We start from the raw sequence: 16,659 nt of genomic DNA, 5'->3' as shown, positions 1-16,659 counted from the left end.
GCGCTAAAAAAGCAGTCACTGCATGTTTTGCATTTGAAATCAACCCAACTACAGTTACAATCTCGAGGATGAGGTCCTAGCCACCCTCAAGGACGTCTTTTTTAGCAGTTGATATATCACCAATTTTAGAAGGGAACTTAACGAACTAGCCCAATAGAAACCTGTAAATAATAGTTTTGATAGGGCAGATGTTGAAGTTTTAATTTTGGTCGATAAACATGCTATTTTTACTATTTGGAGACGAAAAAGTAATGAACTTGTTGCAGGATTTTAAGCTTTTTTTACGAATTCGAGGCGAAAAAACAGTGAACTTATTGCTAGATTTTTAGCTGTTTTTACGATTTCGAAACGGAAGCAGACAGCCAGTACTCCAATTATTACTTTTAGTATATTCTTCGTTGTAATTTTGTTTGAGTAAGAGTGAGTACAAATAAAGATTGATTGATTGATTGATTGATTGATTCATTGATTAATTCATTGATTGATTGATTGATTGATTGATTGATTGATTGATTTAAAGGGGGTATAGTTATTGGTAAATTTTAAACAATTTTTACCATTTGGACACGAAAAGGGAGTTAAGGTATTGCTTGATTTTTAGCCATTTGTACGATTTGGAGGTGAACAAGGAGTGAACTTTTTGCTATATATTTTTTTCATCAAGGGATAAAATAGCTAAGAGCAGCGTTGCAAATTTCAAATAGACCGTATTCGTATTCTCGGTATTGGACTGAAACTAGCTTGCACACGAGGCTTATGCGGGGAAATCTTTTCACATGCAAATAGTTTCCAATATATTCCCTCGCAAGAGCCTCCATTGCAAGCTCGATCCAGTTCGATACCGAGAATACGAATATGGTCTATTGTTTAGTACATTGCTGATCCTGATCTACACGATGATCAGGCTACTAGTTGCGCCTGCTTGTTGAAGTGGTCTTTGCTAGGTTTATAACTGAGTCACAACAACGGAAACAGGCTGTGACACTAGCAACCGGGTCAAGATGACACGGTAAGTGAAAGACAGCAGTTCACTTTATAATGTCATAAGGGTTGCCTATTACTTGTTAAACGCAATATGATGTCATAAGGGTTGCCTTTTACTTGTTAAACGCATTATGGGGCATTTAAGGAAGGGGGAGAATATTGGGACAGGAGCGCTCATTAACAAAATCACCTTTTACAGTATTAAAGGTTAAAATTTCCGCGCGCTAATTGGTTCGTAGCTATTGTCTATAAGAGTGCAGACAATAAACAATGACGTTAGACGTAACGCACGCGGTTTCTCAACGGAAAATAAAGCCAATTTCGCTCCTACTTTTTAATGCTATTGTAAAAAACAAATGTACGGCAATTTTCTATGGTGTATACTGTTATATATGTAGACCATAACATGACGCCATAAAATGTTCAAAACTTTGCAGGGTAACCACTGCGCCGTTCCAAAACTGCACTACCCGGGAGGGGTTGTGTGTGGTTTGTTGCGAGCCAAAGCTTTCACATCGATTCCCCCTGTCGGGAACATTTTAGTACGCGTGTCTTGGTCTGACGGTGAGTTTGTCATGTCATTCCAGCGACACGGCTTGTCTGCGGCAAAAATGGTGCCCGATTTGAATTCAACTTTGTTTACAACGAGAAAGAGTTGCTCAGCAAGGATCGCACATCATCCTTCTTGGCATTTTGCCGCGAGGTAGGTGTACATGTGCTTAAGTTTCAAGCGAATTTTATCGAGGTTTTCGAAGTGTTCTACTCAAATGATGGGTCAAAATATGTTCAAATTGGACTTCAAGTTTTCCAATCGTGTCATTAACATGATACAGTGATGCATGTGTACCAGCTGCTGAGAGACAAACCGTTTAAAACGGCTTTCGGAAGCTCTGGGAAGCCTTCAAAACACAGCAAAACACACCAGGTAAGCATTTTCAGACCTTACTATAATTTTTGTGGGTTTTCGAAGGAATATTGTTGTTTAATTTTTGATCGAATTTTAATGCCATACTAACTCTTATATCACGCTTTGGTGACTTGTGGTGTGAGAGATAGAATAAGGGTATAAACTTTGATGAAATCACCGACCTTACAAAGGAAATAAATTTAAGTAACCTGTTTTTTCAGCGAGCCGAAAAATTCAAATTAGTTCGCTGAACTCGAGCTTCCTTAAATTCAAACCAACAGCTTGCAATGGATGTTACAATGATCGCAGTCAAAATGGCTGCCAAAGCAAATAATGTAGTACTTGGTTATTATAAGGTACTTCACAAAATTAAAGATAACTACTGCATCATACCTCAGTATCATTTGGAGCACATGTTCTTCGAATCTTGAAACTGAAATTAGGCTGTCCAGAGTTTGTCCAGGACAATCATTCACACACAACTTTACATTTCCATATCCAGATAACGATTTTGATTGATTTACGTCCGCGCTAGTTGCGGCCAGCAGCTGTCAGAGTCACATGACCTCTTGAGGGAGGCGTGGTCGCACGGCTGTCAGGCGGTCAGTTCGAAGAAGGACGCGCACATGCCGTGCACATATGGACCCATATGCAGTTTAATTTTGTAGTTTTAACCGTTTTCTTGGCGAAACAACTCGAAGGACCATGAAGGACTATTTTTGTCTACAATAAGAAAGATCAAGGGCTGATCGTTCTCGAAGAAATTAGATGACGGTGAGACAATGATTTGTGGTACAAAGCAGACCGATGAAAGGTCACTATTAATATCGACATGCTGGTTGGTTGGTTACATAATTTTGTAGTACGTTACCTTCAATTTAAAGGAGTTTGATTCAACTGATGGCAACTGAGCCGACAGGCTCGGTTGTTGATTTCAAAAGTCAATTCTGTGCTAAGATGTCATGGTATTTATAACACAGAAATGACTGACCTATATATGAGACTGCGTGGCTAAACACAGGGCTTCATTTCAACAAGCTATCAAATCTCACAAGTTATACTCAATCCACCACAAATAACAATTGCAAGATACTACAGTGTTGCAGATAACTTTCAAAATCAGAGAGTCAATGAAGAATTTTGAGGGGTCAATAGCTCCGGTTCTCTTTAATTTGTCGGGTCAGGAAGCCAGCTTTGTTGGGTTTTTGACCTCAGACCCCTCTCTTATCTGGAACACTGATTACTGTGCACAATGTAATCTGGCCACAGAACTGACTGAAACAAAAGGTACATACTTTTTTCTAATATTTTTGAGGAACATGGAAGAACAGCTACAGGTCTGTAATTAGAAAACAAACATTGGTCTTCATTCTTATACTCTGGCATTACCAGTGAAATCTTAAATTTATCAGGAATTATGCCCGTTGTAAATGATTTATTAGATATTGACTAAGAGGTTTTTAAATTAGAGGTGCGATTTGGCGAATTACTTTAGGCTAAGATCGTCAATTCCTGTGCTTTTTGTTGGGTCTGTTTTTAGTTATATTTTCCAACTTCACCTTCCGTGACAGGATTAATAAAAAAAAACTTTCACAGTTACTCTGATCATCTAAAAATGATTCAAATGTTAACGAAGAAGGTAATATTTTTTCAGCAAGTTTAGCGCCTACATTGGCAAAGTATTCAATAAATTTATTTGCTATTTCATGTGGATCAGTTATCTCATCATTATTGTAGATAAATGACTTTGGTAAATTTTTATAAGTTTTCTGTTTATTAATTACCTCATTTATTAAATTCCATGTTTTTCTAATATTGCCTTGTGTTTGTTCAATTTTTTTCTTTATAATGTCTCCTCTATGAAATTCTAATCATGTGATGAAGCTTGTTTCGATATTGCATGCATTTAAGTTTGTTTTCTGGTGTGGGCCATTTTATTAGCGTTGCTTTCCGTATCGAAGGGAACAGTGGCGTGTTTAATAAACAAATAACTTTACACATAATTTAAAACGTCATTTCATTCACCGGTTCATTTCACGAGTTCGCTCACAGAGCGCTTTGATTTTGTCATTAAAATTAGGTCCCATTACAGTGAGATATATTCGTTGAGTTAACTTTCTGTAAATCTGATGTTCTGTGAAGTTTGTCTTATCGCACGCATGTCCTTTCGCACGGGCGTCACATTGCACGTTTAAAGCGTGACATTTTGCTCATGCTTCCAACAAAAGCTTTTGGCTGCCAAAGAATACACTCTTTGTTTTGCTTATTAAATATGCACATATCCGTGCAGTTGTTACACGCTTTAGCGTGCTGTGTCATCGCAACGTGCCCGTGGCTGATTCACCTTTTTCTCTTTTTTTTCCCGTGGAGGGTCAACAAATTATATTGCACCATGATGTTGCACTTTTCGCCGGTTTTTAACATCCTGTCTTGTTCCGTTGCCACTTACTTATAAAAAAATCCAACATTCGACCAATCACAGGTTAATTGGCACTTGCCTATTATCAATAAATTGACAAAGTGTAAGTGATAGACCAACTTGCACGCTGTAGTATTTTTCTGGTCTCATCCGAGAGTGTAATTTTTTTTTCGTATTTGAAACATGAAGCTGTTTCTTGCGATTGCCTTGCTCGTTGTTGACGCTGCTGGTGAGTTTAAGTTAAATTTGTTTCATTTTATACAAGGCACTGAGTAACATTATTGGGCTAGGAACAGCCATGCACAGTAGTTGGTGAACTGTCAGGATTTGCATTGCGTTATCTGTAGAAACCAAATGCATTAGTTAAGAAGAAAGGTAAGTCTTCAAGGGCCTATTGACCCACAGCTGCCTGGGTTTCTCTAGGTTTTCTTAGCAAGGAGCGACGATGGGATGCTAGCCCATCGCAGATTAGGTTTTACAGAACTATTTTCACCAAAAAATGAAAACATTTTACATGGTTTTTAAAACGTGATCCAAGTTACACTCGAGTCTAGTTTTCTAAAAATCTTGTCTTCTGTTTTCCCAGATCGTTTTCCTCCGTGTCTTCCGTGTCATCTTTGTGTGAGCTTATTTGATTTGTTCGAATGCTTTGGAACTCTTGAACGACGATCTGGAACTTCAGGTTTCGAGTTTACGAAAGACCTGGGAATTTATTATTTTGGAAAAGCAATGAAATTTAATGTAGGGTTTAGGGTATCTGTGATGTAACCGAGAGGCTCTACCTCCGTTAAACCGAAGCAACCCCTGAAGGTACACGGTAACCTTAATACAACGTTTTCGGTATTCCCACACATCACGATATTGATGTGATTTCAAAAATTTCCATTCGGATATTAAAGGACGCAGGCAACTCCAGATAATAATTGCTAAATGACGTAACACCGTTTAATTCAGCTGCTTTCCATTTTCGCATTGTACTTTTACAGCCCTAAAGTAACACCACGGAACATTAACTTCTTGGTCGCCCTTCTTTTTCATTCAAATGTTGAGTGGCACTCAACATTTCAATCATGTATTAACAAAGGACTGCTTCCGAGGAAACTATATGTCTGAAGCTTCATACCTCTACCGACAGGTTCTTTATTTCCCTTCGAACTATTCTTAATGGCCTGTTTGATTGCGAGGTAACTGTTATGACAGACGTTTACGGTTGACAGGGTTAACAGAGCCTGAGTTACAAGCAATAACCTACAGAAACAAAAAATTATATTGGACTTCAGCAGCGGCGGAATCTCTGACTTCCTGTCGAGTTTGCTCGACCGGATCTGAATTTTAACTAACAAAATAACCTGCCGTGTAACTTCCAGCACCTATCGACGCTTATTGCAATTGAAGAGACGACTACAATTACTAAAATGACTTAAAATTAAAATCAATTTCGGGAAAAAATTCTATAATATATATTTACAGCCTTAAATCCAATAAAAATTATATACAATGTTTCAATTACAACACAACTGGATGCTTTTTCGTTCAGTACTGTGGTCATCGTTGCAAAAAATGTTTCGTATTATCTAGTTTCTAATAACAAGCCACACGAGATGAATAATTAAAAATAAATAGGACATCCAATGGTTAAATACACATTAGTAGTTTTTCTCAAAATGTGGAGACGCTACCACTGATTATGTTTTTTTTAACCTTTCTGTGGATAGAGGAACCAGCTTTATTAAATGCCACTTGCAACGGACTTTAGTAGCAATGTTTTGAGACAAACAAAGGAAGCTTTCTAACATCTGCTTCCCAATGTGTAACTTTTATATGCACCAAAACAGTGAAAAGCATGTCAGAAAATTCGATTTAAGTTAACGTGGTACCACACGAGGTAATATCTGCTGCGACATGCATTAATTAAGTAACAAGTAGTCGACGGCACTGTACGTGTATAAAACCTACAATGTGTGTGTAACAGATAGACCCTCTTCGTTACTTGTCTCGCAATCAATTCGTTGGGAATTTACAGGAAAGTAGACTAGTCCTCTACCTCGCGCAAATTTTCGAATTAAGTTACAGCGTGTAACATATAGAGTGTTTTCATTCACGTGACTACCGGCCATATTGGTTTCCTGAAACAAAAGAAAGTATTTGCATAAAAATAGGGTTCAATTCCCAGAGGTTTAGTTTGGGACACCAACATGGCCGTTGTGGAAGTCATGTGAAAACACTCTCTATTCTGTTCTTTATTCAGTTACCCAATAGCCTCGTCATCATTGCTGTGGAAGTTGATGTAACACTGACATCGCCACTCATTCTATTTTTCCTTCGCCTGTTCTTTAATTCTGTTTGTTTATTGATTCATTAATTTATCTTTTAACTATCACCACATTCTTTCATCTAGTCTCATTTATTCATTGATTGATTTATATATTGATTGATTGATTTGTTTATTTATTTCATTTGCTTTTGAAGCTGTTGCTCCAACACAGTGCAACGCATGCGACCGTCGCAATCTAACTTCTTGCTACGGAGTCCAGGAAAACCAAATGTGTGCCACTGACCGGGACTCACTCGGCACAAGTCACTGTGGTTCCGTGGCAATAAAATATCTGGGGTTTTCCTTGGGAGATGTCAAGTATGGTATATATCGAGGATGTATTGACTGTGTTGGTAAGTGAACTGGGTTGTTTGAAATAGCGGCTGTGATTCATAATGACTTGATACAACTTGCCAAGTTCCAGTATCTACCTCTACATTTTATACACACACTTTCAGAGAAATAGAAGCGAGTGTACCATTTGTTATTCACAAAAGGAGTTCTTTGCATTAATATACATTGTGAAACGTTTTCGGGAACATGAAGTTTCGGGGATCTTTCGGGCTTTTAGATCTCATTTTAGGTTATATAAGATGCCATAAACAAACGCTTTTGGGTTGCAGCATTCATCCATCCCTCCCTCCTTCCTTCCTTCCTTCCTTCCCTCCTTCCTTCCTCCCTTCCTTCCTTCCTTCCTTCCTTCCTTCCTTCCTTCCTTCCTTCCTTCCTTCTCTCCTTCCTTCCTTCCTTCCTTCCTTCCTTCCCTCCTTCCTTCTTTCCTTCCTTCCTTCCTTCCTTCCGGTTCCCTCCTTCCTTCCTTCCTTCCTTCCTTCCTTCCTTCCCTCCTTTCTTCCTTTCTTCCTCCCTCCCTCCCTCCCTCCCTTTCTTCCTTCCTTCCTCCCTTCCTCCCTCCCTCCCTCCCTCCCCCCCTCCATCTATCCATCCAAGTTAAAAATCTTCCAAAAAATTCAAAACCGTGTAGCACGGATTATTACTGGTGCCTGATATTAACACGGTCAAATGGTGTTCTTGATCAACGAGGCTGGTCGAAGTTAGCCGAACAGAGACAACATCAAAAGGCCATAATGATGTTTGAAATAATCGATGGCCTGACGCCGTCATATTTGTCTGACATGTTTACTCGTACTAGGATGAACATTGAGCTCCCCAAAAATAAAACTATTTCAAAAATATAGTTTTGCCTTTACGGGTGCTGTTTGGACCAATCTTGCAATTTCTCTTAAAGAAGAAAAATCCCTAGATAGGTTTAAAAGTAAACTGAAGCTATTTTCACTATTGGCATCAACAAATCTTCCAAATAGTTAGTTATTTTTTGACCAGTGTAAAAAGTATCTAACTAATTTGTATACGGATTTCATGTAAACCAAATTTTAATATCTCCTGTATTACAATTTGATAAAATGCCGTATTGAAATAAAGATATCTATTCATCTTCATTCATTCATATCTATTCGTCCGTTCGTTCATTCATTCATTTACTCCTTCATCGATGTTGCATGCATGCATTAGAAATTCGCCCATTTATTCCTAATTCGTTTGTCTTTTTGGCCATTTATCTTTTTCTTTCAGATAAAAAAGCAGCATGTTTTGCCTTGGGTGCCTTTCTTCAAGTAAAGTCACGCGAGACATTGCTTCAGTGTGATATCATGTGTTGTACAGGCAACAACTGCAACAATCAGACTTTTAATCTGACACAAGATGCAATTACTGTGTTTACACCAGAAGGTACTATAATAACTCGGATGTCCTTCCGTGGCCAGTAAAATAGGGTAATTTTAAACGAAAGCTGCTGCAGAAGCCCATAACTTAAGGAGCCTCCATTGGTATTATCGCCTTCAGTCAACCCTTTTCCAAATAGATTTATTACATTTATTTCCAGCGAAAAGCTTTCGCGTAGGACGATTTAATTGTCCTTGCTCTCCATTGATTAGGTATTTTAACTATGGACGCTCCAAAGGTTCCCAGAGACCGGTTTTAAAAATTAATCTTCTCGGGAAAGGGTTGAATTCAAGGCTAAGTACGAGAGATAAAGGCTATCGCAGGGGTCACTGGCTTCTGGCCGCTATCAGTTCATTTTTGACAAGAACTAAGTCGTACCAATATGATGGCGACATCAACATGCGGTTTAGTCGATTACTGATGATAAATAATTGAGAACCCAAGAAATAGGACAAGCAGAGTTTTTCTGGTGCTGACGTCGTGGATGAAGATAACCATGTAGATGATGATGATGATAATGGTATTTTTTTTTTATTATTATTATTATTATTATTATTATTATTATTATTATTATTATTATTATTATTATTATTATTATTATTATTATTATCATTATTTTTGCTGGCATCTTTTCAACAGCTGCTGGTCCAGGACAATGCATGGAATGCGAATCCGAAAGAGAAGCTGACCTTTGCACTCAAACGCAACGCCGACAAACTTGCGACAAATTTTCGTTCCTCGGCACAACTCATTGTGGTTTCGCGAAATATAAATTTCAGGATAGCTTTGGTGTTCATGATGGATTCCTTCGCGGATGCATTAACTGTGCAGGTTTGTTAATATTCATCTACTGCTAGGAAGCATGATCTCTGGCAGAAGAGCTTTAACGATGCAAATTGGCAGATAAAGCCGAAACTGTGGTGTAGTGTCCAGGTCTCATGAGACCACTCTTTAGTAATCAGTAAATATACACATGCAATTGAAAGGTGAACTGAGATAGAGAATAGCTAGGGAGTTACGCAACAGGACGGCTGAGGGAAGGGGATGGTGAAATATCATTGTGTGACCAACATGACATCTTAGTGCAATCACACTTTTTATGTGATTTTCGACTAAAACTGGTGTTCTCTCATCTGTGACAATCTGAAAACCACAAGCGGTAGGAATATTACAATCTATAGTCATGAATACTTGGCCGTCACGTTGGTCACACAAGAACAATTTGCCGTCACACCACATCAGCCGTCCTGTTGCGTTAACTCACTAATACTAGCATAAGGACGGTTGTTAGAACGGTGCGGCGAAGAAGGGCGTTATAGAGACATATTTGAAACTCTGCATTGGCAACGACGATGGGAAAAGTGGTAAAAAAATGTACCTTATTCGGCTAAGTACGAACTTTCCCCTCTCCTGTCCATGCATAATATGAATGAGATCGCTTCATTACTTTTTAACTTTATTTTCAAACTAAACCTGCGGTGTAAAGTAAAGCATGTGCTGTATAAAAGATAAACCGTGCTTCGGAGTAGGGATCTACGTTACCTATGAAAATACCAGGACGCTAGTAAATCCTTTTATCTTGCAATTTATACATGTATCAATAGCTTTGAAATGTGTATTCGTACATGTGTGTAGAATCTTGAAATTAATTGTATTTGCCCATTGATTTAGAGAGAATAAATGGAAAAATAAACGTTTTTTCTGGTATAGTTACACGTGATAACCCCGTGGAGTAATTCCTTATATAAGTATGTACTATTAGGTAGGTATATAAGTATGACAATGGATGTATTGGTGGATATGATGGAGTCCATCAATCGATCACTCTCTTGGTTGATTAATCATCTAAAATAATTTTAGCCATGTATGTATTCTAAATTCGTTGTTCAATTGATCGTTTCAGATAAAAAAGCAGCATGTTCCGCAATTAGTGGCTATGTCAAGGCGCGTAGAAGGGGTACCGTAACGGATTGTAATATCGAGTGTTGCACTGGGGGGAACTGCAACGATGGAGGTAATGTAACCAAAAACTTTTCATACTTTTTTTTTTGTCAAATGTCTGTCATGTCCGCATATCCTTTTGTAATCTTTGTCTTTTTTTTAAATTAATTAAAAAATGTTTTTGAGACGTAGACATAGCTGTAGCAGTAGTGGCAATGTAAGTAGTTGTAGACATATTTTAAGTAGTAGCAAGATGTTGTTTTAAATGTGGTAAGTGTAAGTTTTTTAAGTGTTAGTGCTGGAATAATAATAATAATAATAATAATAATAATAATAGTAGTAATGATAATAAGTAAAAAAAATATTTTTAATAGAGTAAGTATTGTTAACAATGTAAGCAAAAAGTATTTGTAAGTATTGTATTTATTGTAAGTAGTGTAAGCAGTGTTTAGTATTGTAAATATTGTGTTTCGTAAAGCAATAAAAAACTTTTCTTACTGAAAAAGATAAACCAAAAGTTTAAAAAGTTAAATTGAAGCCCTTTCAAGGAACTTTCACGATAAGCAAAAACAATGAAATATTGAATGGAGCCTTGCTATGGCTTTCAGCTGTTGCTCGACCTTCGTTTTTAATTTCGTAAACGTCACTGACCAAGAAGCTGTGACTTCTTGATTGTTCTTTTTGTTCCCGAAAACTAAATTTGATAACAGTCAGGTTTTGTACAAATTTGACACGTAAGGAAAGAGAAATTTCAAGAATATATCAAATTCATGGAAACCTTCTGTAAAATAATGAAATGTGTGGTACACCATTGTTAAACGACCCTTTGCAACAACCCTACCCCCCCCCCCCCCCCCAAAAAAAAATCTAATTTTTTTAACTTTTTTTAGCTGATCCAAGTCTTGCAAGGTGTAATTCTTGCCTCGGGACTGATGCAGCCAGTTGCGCCAGGCGCCCCAAACATGTACCTTAGATCGAGATTCACTTGGTACAACTCATTGTGCTTCCTTGGTGGCTAAATATCAGTCAACAAATGGAAATGACACAAAGGAATTCTTTTACCGGGGATGCATTGATTGCAAGAGTAAGTACGTCATATCATTGCCATTTGAAATACAGTACGTACCACTAATGTATAGGGGGAAGGGGAGGGGGAGGTGAGGGCGTTGATTTTGAATGGAATGGAAACGATGATGTGTAAATTCTCAAGTTACAGGAGGTCATCTTTTTGTGGACCTCAAATGAAACATCTTTGGACTAGACCGGGAAGGGGTCACAATAAGACTTGGAGGATAGATAGTATGTCTAAATATGTTTCCCTTGAGGTCCGCATTAGGAAGTGATGAGTCATTTGACGTGGTTATTACGTCAGGATTGACAGATGGAGACCATCTTGGATCCGCCACCTTGGAATTCCAAATTCCTCAAACCCTAAAGAACGCGCCGAGTGAATTGAACGAAAAGTAATCAAAACCTTTAAAAGAACATTTATATGAGCTAAGAAAATGAAAATTTACGATTTCTTCATTTTAAAAAGGGAATTTACATTTTCTTAACAACTTTCTCCCAAAATCAATGAACACTGAACAACCAGATCAAATTAAAAAAAATTGTTCGGGTTGAAAGTCGCCGCGGGCAGAACCCGCCCAAGGTTAAGGTCCATTGTCGTACTCGCAGCGGTATAGAGGGGTTGGAACCAGTCTAGATGGGGTTTATGTTTACCTCCTAATGTTTGGTACGTTTTTTGTCTGCTGCTTTTATGGCTGATGTTTGTTTAATTATGGTAATTTATAATAATGATAGGACTGAGTGAAGTCCAATTCGGTCGGCAACCATACAAGTGATTTACAAAATCGGACTGCCACGTAGTGGGAGTCCTATTTTTTTCTACAACAACTATGATTGGGTTGGGTATTTGTAGTGTGCCTCCTTTTGCGTCTCACCTTTAGAATTCATCTTTTTAAAATGGTTATTTCAGGTAGAAAGGACGCGTGTTTTGCCTTTGGTGGCTTTCTTAAAGGAGAAGATGATGGTAAAGATCCTGTAATCAACCTCCTGCAATGTGAGATTGACTGCTGCACTGGCAGCAACTGCAACACCCAAGTGCCGACCTTGTCACCTAATGCTATTGATGTGTTTACACCATCAGGTAAAGTGGACATTCATTTTATTGTCAACCTTTCAACCTTACGTTACTTGGTCTTTCTTCCAATTTGTTCAAGTAAAGTCCTATACGAAACCTAACACATGTATGTACTTCAGGAATTAATAATAATAATAGTAATAATAATAATAATAATAATAATAATAATAATAATAATAATAATAATAATAATAATAATAATAACAATAATAATAATTAACAATTATTCGCCAAAGTGGAGGTGAATAGTGATGGAGATTTCCCGAGCCGCGAAGCGGCGAGGTAAATATCCATCACTTTCACCGACACTGAGGTGAATAATTGTTTTAGTATATACCATACAAGCTGAGTAAGAAGTGGACCATAAACTACTTTATTTTTGACAATATACCGACAAATGGTGGGAAATTTTAAAATCTCGCGTGCCTCGCGGTATGCGATTTCTTATTGTAAGTTAGTCCACTAGCAAGCTGGGATGCTCTTGCGTGGGTATCAACTGTCTGTCAGTGTTCCAAAAATCATTATCTTTCTTCTATCCCTTCTTAAAACCTCTTCAAATGTCATTCAAATTTAGGTTAAGTCCCCCCTTAACCCGGTTTTTACACGATGAAAACAAAATAGCAGTATGACTGCGCTCTGAATGGGAATCTAATCCCTCACAAGAGAGACAATATTCAACGATTTCTTTTCTAAAAAACAAAAGAAGACCAAAATGCGATGAACAACCCAGTTTCAAGTCAAAGATCCGTTGAGATCAAAATTCCAATTGCAAGTTCATAACTCTGTATAATCACGACGCTGACACTCCTCAACCAAGAGAAAATTTTTAGACGTCGTGAAAACGGAATTCGGTTTCCCGAGACGTCTGCAAACTTTTCTTGACGCCTGTAAGTGCCACTTAGAAAAGCCATACTGAATATTCAAAACCCGCCAATACACACGCTCCGATGACTTCCCGTGACGTCACACTGATCGTTTGCGGACGTATCGGGAAACCGACTTCCATTAAGACGATGTCTTAAAATAAATTAAGTGAAATTCACGTATCCCAGCCAGCACCCCCAGTTTCCGTCTCTGTCCCCGTATTTTCTCTTGCCTCAACTTAATGCATTCAACTTTAAAAAATTGCGTCGCTTATGTTTTATTGTTACAGCCGCAGGTCCAAAACAATGTAACCTCTGTCTTGAGGGTGATGCAGACAGTTGCACGAAGAACCAACAAGCGACAGTTTGTGCTAATACCGATCGGTATTCGCTTGGCACGTCTCACTGTGGTTCTGCGGTGGGAAAATCTCGGAACAGCAAAGGACAAACTTCGAATGTTTTTATTCGAGGTTGCATTAACTGTGCTGGTAAGAGAACGTATACATAATATCATACTATCAAGATACCATGGATTCTTGCGAGTAAACGCAATTTGCTACCCTTGGCGGTTTTTAGAAGTCATAAAGGAATGCATTTGAAGTCTGGCTCTTGACAATCTTTCATTTGGAAGAGCATCAGTGACTCGGTGTGTCTGCTAACCTGAGAATAAGGAAAAGTAAATTGCTGGCAATGATAAAAGGAAATCTGACCAGAAAAAAGCTTTGATGTTCCTGACTCCACTTGCCAGTTTTTGGGAGACAGCTAATACAAAAAATGATTTCTCTTTTTTTTTTTTGTTTCAGACAAAGAAGCAGCTTGTGCGGCTGTAGGGGGCTTTCTTGTGGCACGTAACATAGGACCTCTGATGGAGTGTGAAATCGAGTGTTGCACTGGTGACAATTGTAATACCAAGTTCCCTTCACTGTCTAAAGGTGAATCTCAATGACCCAAATTTAATCTAAACCAGCAGAGAAATTCTAAAGTTCTATAAAAAGGTAGTAGTAATGACAACACAAATTTCGGAAAACTTTTCTTTTTATTTGGAAGGTGGAGAGGCTCGAGAAGGGATGGAGCGCGAATTTTTGTCCTTTTCCCATGAAGGTTCCGTTTAATGCTCGCGCTTGCTTGGAAAGCACAAGTTGAACGGTTTTCTAAGATTTAGGAGAACTAGAGATTGACTGTGATTAATGACGTACTCTCACGTCAGACAACGTCATCTCTTCAATTTAGCGGACAACTAAGGAAACAGCTTTAGCGTCACTATTTATCCTCCAGATTTCAAAAACGCTCGGGCTGAGTTGGGTGAGATAACATCCAGCAATCCTTTTTAGCCGACCTTACCCAACTCAGTGATAAATCAAAGGTCAGTCCACAATACTGGGGAATAGAGAGGCACATGGGTTATCTAATGTTAACCACTTATCCAGTGCGACAAGCTAACGGCGAGACTAGGCTAACGGCCTAACGTCAATACCCAATGACGCGATCATCTAAGTTGATCCAAGTTAAAGTGGTTTAAGTACACCCGGCGTGGTGTCAGTTGCCAGTTATTTTAAAACCCCGGTCAATGATCCAGCCGGATTTCGAGCCCACGACCTCTCCTTCATCAGTCTAGTATTTTCACCAACTGAATTAACCGTATATATATATATATTTAACAACGCTGTAACACGTTTTGGATCCGTGTAATTCATGCATCTTGAAGTGGCTAAAGGTTTTATTACTGCATGCTTAATAAAACTTGTGCTGAAGTATGGTATGTTGTAAAAGCGATGGTATATTACGTTAACTATATTATATGTTATATCGTGCTAAATTTGCAATTTTTTATTGTTATTTACCTTTCAGGTTCATCTTCTGCAGCTATTTGGCAAGGATATCACATCCTCCCTTGTGCATTATTGGTCCTTGCAACTACCATGGCTAAAATGTAGCTAAAGCCGAAACATAAAAAAATGCGCTTGAAATCTTTTTGTCAGCGTCGGGTGTTTCTGAAGGAAACCTCAGCACATTGACGCCAAGACAAAATTTTTTGCTTACTTACCTACTTTACGTAATTAATTATAACTAATTTGTAAAATAACTACAAAAATAAAATAACTGACTAAATAAGTAAACTATAAAGAAAGACGACGAATGCTTTTGTTTTGAATTGAACTGTTATTGTGAGTAGGCCTACGATTAAGGTTCAGGTCATGTATTAAATACAATAATGGAGTATGTTTACTTTCTCTTATCACGCGACTGCCATTCAGCTACTTATTAAGTTAGTTAATTAATATTCCCTGCTGTTTGCAAGTGTGGAGGCATAAGAGCACATTCTATTTGTGTTTGGCCAAAGCAATTAAATAACAAGTCATAACAAGTGGTTATTAACAACCTGGCAAATAACAGAAGCGTTTGTGTTAGTTTGTTTATGCGCGCTAAAAAAAACAGTCACTGCATGTTCTACATTTGGAATCAAACCTACTATCGTTACAATCTCGAGGATTCTGGCCACCCTCAAGGACGTCTTGTTTAGCAGTTGATATATCACCCATTTTAGAAGAAAACTTAACGAATTAACCCAATAGAAACCTTTAAATAATAGTTTTGATAGGACATATATCATGATACGTTGAAGTTTTATTTTTGGTCGATAAACAAGCTATTTTTACTATTTGGAGACGAAAAATTAATGAGCTTGTTGCAAGATTTTAAGCTATTTTTACGAATTTGAGGCGAAAAAACAGTGAACTTATTACCAGATTTTTAGCTATTTTGACGATTTGGAAACGGAAAGGGGGTAAAGTTATTGCTAGATTTTGAACAATTTTTTGCATTTGGACGCGAAAAGGGAGTTAAAGTATTGCTAGATTGTTAGCCATTTGTACGATTTGGAGATGAACGAAGAGTGAACTTATTGCCAGATTTTTAGCTATTTTGACGATTCGGAAACGGAAAGGGGGCAAAGTTATTGCTAGATAACACTAGCAACTGGTTAAGATGACACACCCGACATTTTTCCACGCGCGTACGTGAGCACATTTTCAGTGGCAGGACCTCTGTTTTAAACACTTACAAAATTCCTAGATCACGCTCCAACCACCTTTCAACTTAAGATAAAAGAAGCCATTCACATTCAATGGGAAAAACCTACACTTAATCATCAATTTTATCATGTCAATTTAAAACTTTCTCTGTAATATTTTACATTGTCATGTTTCCTTTGTGCTTATGGTTAATTAGCATTTTGGTTTACACTAAATCAGTATTCAACTCTGTGCTTTATAATTTAAACTGAAGATGACAGAAGTTTTAGTCGAAACATGTTTTCAAATTTAAAAAGTGTTGTGTGGTTTCTTAGAA

General features: G+C 37.8%; 1 protein-coding gene and 1 pseudogene across 3 annotated transcripts in view; both read left to right on the top strand.

Moving 5' to 3' along the window:
* The window catches only part of LOC146452415 (putative skeletal organic matrix protein 2), a 3,671-nt gene extending 3,218 nt beyond the window's left edge, over positions 1 to 453 (top strand). For both annotated transcript variants that reach the window (XM_085097955.1, XM_085097954.1), the window contains exon 3: positions 1 to 453. This exon is cut by the window's left edge and continues 579 nt beyond it. The gene's annotated coding sequence lies outside the window, so the exon portion shown is untranslated.
* Positions 454 to 4,418: 3,965 nt separating this feature from the next.
* LOC146452414 (putative skeletal organic matrix protein 2) lies at positions 4,419 to 15,608 on the top strand (annotated as a pseudogene). Its single transcript, XR_014859770.1, has 10 exons — positions 4,419 to 4,539; positions 6,780 to 6,977; positions 8,215 to 8,370; positions 9,004 to 9,195; positions 10,268 to 10,378; positions 11,196 to 11,393; positions 12,288 to 12,454; positions 13,602 to 13,799; positions 14,115 to 14,243; positions 15,160 to 15,608. The product of XR_014859770.1 is annotated as a putative skeletal organic matrix protein 2 (transcript).
* Positions 15,609 to 16,659: the final 1,051 nt, after the last annotated feature.

The sequence above is a fragment of the Pavona decussata genome, unplaced genomic scaffold, assembly GCF_977016875.1.
Source record: "Pavona decussata unplaced genomic scaffold, jaPavDecu1.1 SCAFFOLD_371, whole genome shotgun sequence".
Classification (NCBI taxonomy): Eukaryota; Metazoa; Cnidaria; class Anthozoa; order Scleractinia; family Agariciidae; genus Pavona; species Pavona decussata.
The sequence above is the reverse complement of the archived record's forward strand: the minus strand, read 5'-3'. Positions and strand labels throughout refer to the sequence as shown.